The following is an 8,635-nucleotide window of genomic DNA, read 5'->3' as shown; positions in this document are numbered from 1 at the left end:
AGTATGATGATAATGGTATCACTGAATATGAGGATGGCATGGATGATCCTGTCACAGACTCTCATCAGCAAGTATAATCACTGAGAATGAGAACATTGTGGAGTTGGAAAGGCAGGATAAAAGCCAAAGGGGAGATTTCAAAGATGGAGATACTCAGGAGTAAGATAATGAGAGTCAGCCATATAATGATGAAGAATTTGAGAGTTATTTAGACACATTAAATAATTTTTCTAGCAAAAATAACAGCAATATCAACAGCAATTGTTGATATTCCTGTACACCTCCAGAACAGCTGGAGGAGTTATTACCTAGAAGTTTTTATGGTAACTGGTCTACTTACCTATATCATGAACTACATCGTTTGAATTAATGTAACTATGGATGACGACATAAATATGAGTTTCTTGTTAGCACTCAAAATGCTTTGGTGTAACAGCAGAAAGAGATGCAGGTCGATTGAGTTTTGTTGTGATGAACCTAAAGTTGGAGCAAAGTATGAACTTCCAAACTCTTTAGCCATCCTGTCAGAAGTGGGGGAATTCACAAAGAGGATGATGGCTACATCCTCTTTGATGTAAAAAGATGTTTCCTTTTCTTACTTGACAAGATTGAATTCGTCCATGGTTCAAAGATTATGCAAGAAGAAGTTCAGCCTTTAAAGCTTCCTGACATTAAGAAGACACTACTGCTTACATTTAATGTGCTTGGTTCAGGGAACACTTACTCAAGGATATGGAAGCTTTGCTACCCCAGTGAACATGGTGATTTAGCCTACTGAGAAAGCCCAACAGTTATGACTCAATGGAGAAGGCAAACAGAAAGCAGATTTCTTAATCTTGCCAAGCAGGAGTGAAAGAGAACTTCCCGGAGGTGAGGCAGGTGCAGAGTTAGGAAGAGGCAGTCTCAGTCTGAGAAGAAAGGAACCAAGAAGGAGTGGATCATGAACAAGGAAGATCCTGACATGCACTGCAGGCTGGAGGAAGCTGCTTTGAAGAAAGAACAAAAGAAATTAAAGATGAAGCAAATGAACATGAGACAAATCTAAGCCATATGAAGTCATCCCAGAGATGCAAGCCTTAAAGCCTCTGTTAGCTCTGCATCCACAGGAAAAGGGAAAACACAAGTCAGTTTCTCATCTTAAAGTTCACACATTCCTGGTGGCTGAGAAATCCTTATTTTACACTTTCTCTTGGCTTGGAGTTCTACAGAGGTTGTAGATACATTGAAATGGCTATATTTCAGTTATTCCTTCTAGACAATCAAATTATTTCATAAAAGGAATGGCATATAAAGTATTGTAGTTTAAAATATTTTAAAATTATAACATAAATCATCAGAGCTTTGCTTTGGTGTTTGATGAGCAAACTTCCTAGAAAAGCAGTTGCTTTTCTTTAAACTGGGCGGCTGGAATAACTGTGAGACTGACTCTAATCCAAGACTGCACAAGTATGAATGATACCCCCAATGGAGTGGGGTCTCAAATGGGATTAAAAAGGAGACATCAAACTAGGCACCAAATTTACCTCGCTGCCTCCTGACGGCGGATGCAGTTTGACCAGCTGCCTCACACTCCTGCCACAATACCCTGCCTGAAGCGATAAGCTGTACCTGTAAACTGTGTTCAAGTGTTTCATCTCCACAAGAGAAGTAAGCAATAAAGTCTTTAAAAAGTGGCTCCCAGCACTGACTTCCACCTTTGATCTGCCCCTCCAGTCCTGTGTGCTCACTAACCTATAGGCTACCACGCTTATGTCAGAGAGTCAAGCTTGACCCCCACGGACATGTCTGCAGTCCATATTAACTGCCCCAGTGTCTGTAAACTAGGCAAAGCAGATGGAGTGAGAGGGTTACCTGATTCAGCGTGAACTGGTGATGGCCACCACTTGCGCTACTTCTCAGGACCTTTGTGTGAAAAATAGGAGTCCTGACACAGACGTCCCCACATCTCTCCGAAAGAATTTCTAGCAACAGCAAAAATGAAGTAAAGTCAAATATGCAATAACACCATTTTTATAATCTCATCTCCCCATTATAATAGTAATCCAACATCCAGGTTCGATGTTTCATAGTGAGCCTTTATTTGGTGTGCTGCTTTTGTAATTAAAAGGCTATAAAAGGCAACATTTTAGTGTTACATATGCTTATTATTGAAAAATCTGCAAAAATATTTTAAAAATCTAAAGGAGAAAATAAAAAGGACTGACAATCACAAGAAGAAGCTCTCACCTTCATCTTTCTTATTGTTTTATAACTGTGCCATCAACAGTGATCATCTGAGGATGGGAATCATTGTCAAAATGACCTGATCTTACATGTGGGGTGTTTGTGTCTTCAGTGAGACTGGAGGGACCAATGTTGGCTTATTCAGTGTCTCCAAAGTGATGCCTTTAGAGAGGTGTTTTTTTTGCTTTGTTTTGTTTTGTTTTGTTTTGTTTTGTTTTGTTTGCCTAAACCTGTTAAAATGAAGCAACAGTAGCTCAGGGACTTCCATTGGGCACAGAGCTATGGCCCTTTCCAACCCCAGCACTCTGGGACCGGGAAATCTTGCTACCAATAAACAATACTGGTGACCTTAAACTAGGAGGGAAAAAGCAAAAACCAGTTTGAAAGTACTGAGAGAGTAGAGGAACAAGGGTGACAGAGGAGGGAAGCTGAGACAGAAGACCCTCTCTCCTTTCTCCTTGCCATGTGGGATGATTTGTCAGCTTTTCCTTCATTTTCATGTTTGCTTGATTAAGAAAATTACTTAAAAGGAAAAAGAATCAATCTTATTCCTATAAACACTCTTCTGGGCACTTTGCAAATACTGTGTTTGTTAAAACAAGCACATTTGAAAGAACAGTCATATGTGTGGCTGAGGTGCATCAGGCCCTCAGCCTGCAAGAGGCTTATCTGAACTTCTTAGTCCCTCTGTGTGGTTCTGTGGAGTGTTCAGTGATGTGGCATTCACTCACTGGTTCTTTTAAGAAAACTGTATCATGGCATGGCATGGGCACACGCTGGCCTGCTGGAGCTGGCATTCTAACAGGAAGAGTCCAACAATGAATACTAAAGTTATGATGATTCCAGGCTGCAGCTTTCAGCGTGAGGATTTGCTCTGATATTTTCTCTGGAGACAAGTTTTAATGGTGGAAGAGTAACAAAAGCCCAGTGTGGTTTGGGGGCATCAGGTTATGCAGGGATGCAGCAGAGGAAGGCTCAGATAGGGCCAGCATGTGCCTAGATGGCTGCTTTCTGCTCAGGGTTTCCCCCTGAAACCGCTAGGCCACCAATGTGTGTAGGTCACCCTTCTCTTTCCTGGGAGTGTGGGTCACCATGTTTCCCTGGGAGCTCTGGAGACACAGATGTACCCACACAAGGCAAAGGCTTAAGCCATGGAGCAGAGCATCGCTGAGCCCAAAGGCCATGCTGTTACAGCATTTTCTCATCCCTTTGTCTCCTGCAGAGTCTGTTTCAGCATGCCATGGGTATCTGGGGATGATAAATTTTCTTAGGAAAATCATATTAAAGTTCAATTTGTTAAGTCAGTCTCCTGATCTTATCAATGGTGGGCAGTGTTCTAGCACCAGAACCAGGAAGTGATAAATCCCTTAGGCTGAGTCTGCAGATGGTTATCCTTTCAGTGTGGATGAAATCGATGGGGAAGTCATCTAAGGGAATGTCCTGGAAGTTTATAGAACACCAGCTAGCAATATTGCTTGATCAGATTATAATCATTCATTATTTTCCCCTAGTGTGTGTGTGCATGCATGTATATGTGCCTGAGTGAACGATTTCAATAACAAAGCCTTCATGTTCCAATTGGTTGAAACATTCCTCTTCTGGCAGAATCAGCAGAAACACCTGTTACCTATACTCCTGTTCTCAACACCCAAATTCAGAAGGCTAGTCATGGTCAAATGTTTCCTGGAAAATTCTACAAACAAGGCTGGAAGAGGGCAGTTTTATGCTACTGGCCATGAGCACAGACCCATGAAGCACGTGCTTCTCAGAGACCCTGGGGCACAAAGAAAGATATTCCAGCAGACAGATGGGCAGTAAGGACACTGAGGAAGCACTGTCTTCATGGCACTTCGTGGAGAGATGGCCATGAGGTTAAACAGGTGAGCGCTTTTCTGGAAATAAATAAAGGATTGCCCTTTGATTCTCTTGGTTACCACCTATTCAGTGCCGACAATGTGCCATGTGCTGGGCTCTGAACCAAGCCATGAGAGGAAAGGTGCTTGGAGAAGCCATTCCTTGTCTTGAAAAGCTCAAGACCTAGGGCAAGACTCAGCAATCTGTCCCTGATTATTTCTGCACACTCCAACAATTATTTAGTCATTGAAGGCCTGGAAAAGAATATTTTGTGGACCATGAAAATTATGCAAATTTCAGATTCCAGCCTAGAGTTAAAGTTTTGATGAAACACAGCTTTGATCATACATTTCTATACCACCTATAGTCACTTATTTACCATAATATACCAAAGATGAGTGGTGGCCGCAGACTATCTACTATCTAGCCCTAAAAAGAACAAGCAGACCAATGATGGTGTAGGGGTTCAGGCAGGGGAAGCTACTTAATGTACTAGAGAGTTAATAGGTACAGCTCATAGTGTCCTCAGTGTGCGGCTGCAGGCAGCAGAGGCATTAAATCAGTCATTAGCAAATATTACTGCTGTTACAAGCAGGTTGAATGAGCCATGGGGGGATCACTTGAAGGGAGAGAAGGTGGGGCTAGTAGTGGCTAATTTTATAACCCAAGAGACACATCAGATGAGTGAGATACGTGGGGAAGTGAAAGCAAGCAGACTGAGTTAGGTTTGAATTTCATTAAAAGCAAAGCTGGGGATGAACTTGAATCTAGGGAGTTTGTTTGGGAGGTATCTGAGAAACCGGAAGAGAGAGGTAAGGGAGGCAAGCTGATAAAGAGTATTTGTTAATGACTGGCTACTGCTGTGGGCGGCTGGTGCTCACTCCCTGAGACTCCTGACAAAGAGTGGAGCAAGCCTTAGGGGTTGCTTGCTGCTCCCACTGAAGCCCTGACTTGCTTAAGCTCCCATTGTGGCCTCTGCGCTTCCAGGTCTCACCTGCAGGCGGCTTCTGAGTCCCTCTTGAGGATGCTGAACGGAATCTGGCTGGAGCGAGCAGGGAACTGTTCGCCGCTGCTGTGCTGAAATCCAGGGCCTGGAGAGCAGCGCGATGTCTACTCTCACGAGCTGAAGAGCTGTCCAAGCAGCTGAGCTGGAACGGAGTGGAGCTTCGGCCCCAGGCTGTGGTTCATTCTGCTGTTCTGACATATCCGGTTGCCGGCTGCTCATATTCCTGCTGGTTGCACTTCTCCTGGGCAGCCTTGTGCTTCATGCTCTGGATGGAACACAGCCCTGCATTTGGAAGGCTTTGATGACAACTGGGCTTAGCCTGCCTTGTCCACAAATTTGCCTAGTAAGTCATAGAAAAACACTGACATTTCTAACTCATACATTTGAGATTATAATTACCTTGCTTCAAGCTTTTAAGAAAACATTCTGTATAGATACAATGGTGTTTACTATTCTGTCAGAAGTCACTTCTCAATTTTTTTCTGTCTAATGCAGAAGACTTTCAGAGTGTTAATCACCCACTATGAGTTGCTCTCTACCCCACTGGGGCCGTGCCATGCTTATGGATGAGTAGTGTACACTTGGCAGTGACAGTTTGCGTTGGTGGGCTTCGTGGGCTGGGTTGGCTCCAGCATCTATGGCATCTTTCCACACCTTTGCTCATCAGTCCATCTTCTAGACACCAATCGACTTTTGACCTGGATTTTTCCTTGAAAATGAAAGTGAATGAGGAAAAGGCATGAAGAGAGGAAGATGGGGTGGATAGGAAAAGAGAAGGATCAGAATAGAAGTAAGAGATGCAGAAAGGAAGGGAAGAGGGAAATAAGAGTGAAGAAGAAGATGAGAAGGAGGAAAAGAACAGGAAGAAGGGGAAAGAGAAGAAAAAGAAAAAATATGAGGAATAAATAAAGAGGCTGGAAGGAATGAGGAGACAGGAGTAGGAGAGATGGCAGTGAGTGACAGTGTGGGACCTTTCTGAGCCAGCCATGCTGATCCATAAAAGCTTGGGTGAGAGATGGTAAGCATCTTCACGTTACAGGCACATCTCTTTCTTGGGACCTTTGAAAGGACCTTATTATAGTTCCAAGTAGTCATCCTTGATTGTATTTGTACTTATGCAACATCTAGAGAGAGAACAGTATTCTATTATCTTTATTCCAAACACCTCAATGCAAGAGGAAACAGTTTTCATCACAAGGAGAAATAAACATGGGAAGGAGGAAAAGAAGGTAGAGGGGAAAGACAGAGCAATGAGCCATCTCAGCATGCTGTCTGTACTTTGGGGTTGTCAAAGATGAGGCAAGAGCAGAGAGAAATGAGAGCATCAACAGACCACCAACATCTGAAATTCACCACCCATCACTCTCTTTGTTCAGGCTAGGTGAAAATGTCATGGAAAGATCTATTTTGCTCAAGTCCATCTTCAGAGCAGCAGAGTAAGGAGTTGGATACCAGCAATCCTGCTTCTGAGGGGTCAGGAGTGAGGCACTCGGGTGCTCTGACGGGAGGCTGGAGTTCATCTCTGAGTAGTGTGGCTTCTGCCTGTCCTTTGCCACTCCATCTCTCCACCTCCAATGGCATCATTTTTTTTAAAGTGGAAATTATGGGCATTCATGCCAATTTTCTGCCATTTGGAGAAAAGACATTTTTAAACACTGAAACCCTCCAATTTTGTAACAAGTCCCTTCACTTTCCTGCTTGTTCTAGACATTGAAGAGCAGAAGAATTTGCTTTTCTTAGAGAAAAGTATAGATCCAAGGCAGTGGTTAAACCTGTAGTTGCAGATCTGACACTTAAAAGACTTCCCCGCCATTGCTGTGTCTGGAATTTGCAGTGAACAACTTGTCTCATGCCAATTGCTTCCTCTTTCTCTCATGTTCTCTAGTTCTGAAATATCTGACAACCTAAAAAATGTGGCCCACCCACAATCATACAAGCCAGTTTGATATCCCTATTTCTCCCTAACAGATAAAGACTCTAAAACAAATGCCAAAGGGCTTTTCTTGGGCTCTTATCAAAGTCAACAGAAGAATCAGAATTTGGGAATAATATGACTGAGGGCTTCATTCTTATTTACTTGTGAACTAAACTACATTTCCCTGAGTACATGGAATTTAAAAATATTTTGAAACACCATTAATTTAAACTTCTCTTTCCCTTCAGAGGGGAAGCCTGTCTGTAAATTACACTATAATTTTAGTGCTAGTTAATAAAAACTACTGTTCAGCCCCATCCTATCTGGGAAATTTGAACATATCAGGAAACTAGAGGGTTCCCAAGCCATAGCACAGTGGTAACAGAGAAGAAGGTGCCCTCTGCCTTCACTCTTCTTCCAGATGCCTTGGGTCTCTTCTGTATCCACTAGGTAGAGTGCTGAATGCCAAAATGACCTGACTTAGAAACAAAACAAACTATATTTTCAAATTTCAGTTGAGAGTCATAGTATATGTAAATAATTTAGAAGTCCAAAGGGGTGTTGGGGAGAGCTTCAGTTCATTAAAACACACTTACAAGAAAGAAACATTGCCTTAATTTCCCTTGTTCACATTGTCTAGCCTCTTCAATTGGGACAATTGAAGACAATTTGGGACAGAGCCCAAATTAACTTACCCCAGGAGAACAGAAAATAAACACATGTATTGGAAAGGTCTCTGAGCTCAATATGCATTTGAGGATGGAGCTTGGTTGGATCAGGAAGTATCTAAGGTATCGATGAGACACACCTTTGGGTGAATCTGATTATTTCTAGTTAGACAAGATTACCTGAGGAGGAAGCCCCACTCTAAACATTGGTAGCACCATCCCATGAGCTGAATTCTTGTACTGAATTTAAAAGGGGGGGGGGAAGAAAGTTAGATTTCTTTTTGTAGTAGGTTCATGGCCCAAGCTGCTCCTACTGCCATGCCTTCTTCATCATAATGGACTATATTCCTCTGAACTACGTGCTTAAATCACCCTTACTTCCTTCAGTGGCTTTTGTTAGCTATCTGGCCACAGTGATGATAAGTCGCCAATACAGTATGTGGATGGTTGGATGCAGACCTGCTTAGGAAGGGAGTATGACTTTGGGCACTGTGGCTGTCTTTAGCAATCTCCCAAGGGGGCTTGATAACTGCCAACAGCTCCCAGCAGCTGAGCAGCAATTCCTTCACTCTGTGTGGTACATCACAGCAGCTATTATCAGGACACTAAGACAGACAGAGACAATTTCAACAAAGAAATACAAGCCAGGTGAAGATTTCCTTATGCCCCTAGCCTCTCAAAACCATCTTATGGCAGTACACCTGCTATAAATAGCCAATAGGCTGGGGAAGATGCAAAAACATAAGCTGAGGTATTGATGTACCAATATTGTTTCTGATGGCTGCACAGTCCTGACTCTAATACAGAGGGCATGCTCACTCTCAACAGGGAGCCAGGCAGAGCTTCAAGTGTTGATTTGACAAGGACGGGACCTGACCCACAGTAATGTGTCCTCATTGTTGCTAAGAAACCTGTACTACAGAGCTCAGATTGGTTTAACTCAAACTGCCCTGGAATGTGCTGAGCAAC

General features: G+C 42.9%; 1 pseudogene; it reads left to right on the top strand.

Annotated features, from left to right (window-relative positions):
• Positions 1-377: 377 nt before the first annotated feature.
• LOC129672539 (PAT complex subunit CCDC47-like) lies at positions 378-1,045 on the top strand (annotated as a pseudogene).
• The last annotated feature ends 7,590 nt before the right edge of the window (positions 1,046-8,635 follow it).

Source organism: Psammomys obesus, unplaced genomic scaffold, assembly GCF_907164565.1.
Source record: "Psammomys obesus unplaced genomic scaffold, mPsaObe1.curated_primary_1811, whole genome shotgun sequence".
Taxonomy (NCBI): Eukaryota; Metazoa; Chordata; class Mammalia; order Rodentia; family Muridae; genus Psammomys; species Psammomys obesus.
Note: the sequence above shows the minus strand (reverse complement) of the source record. Positions and strands in the feature narration are given on the sequence as shown.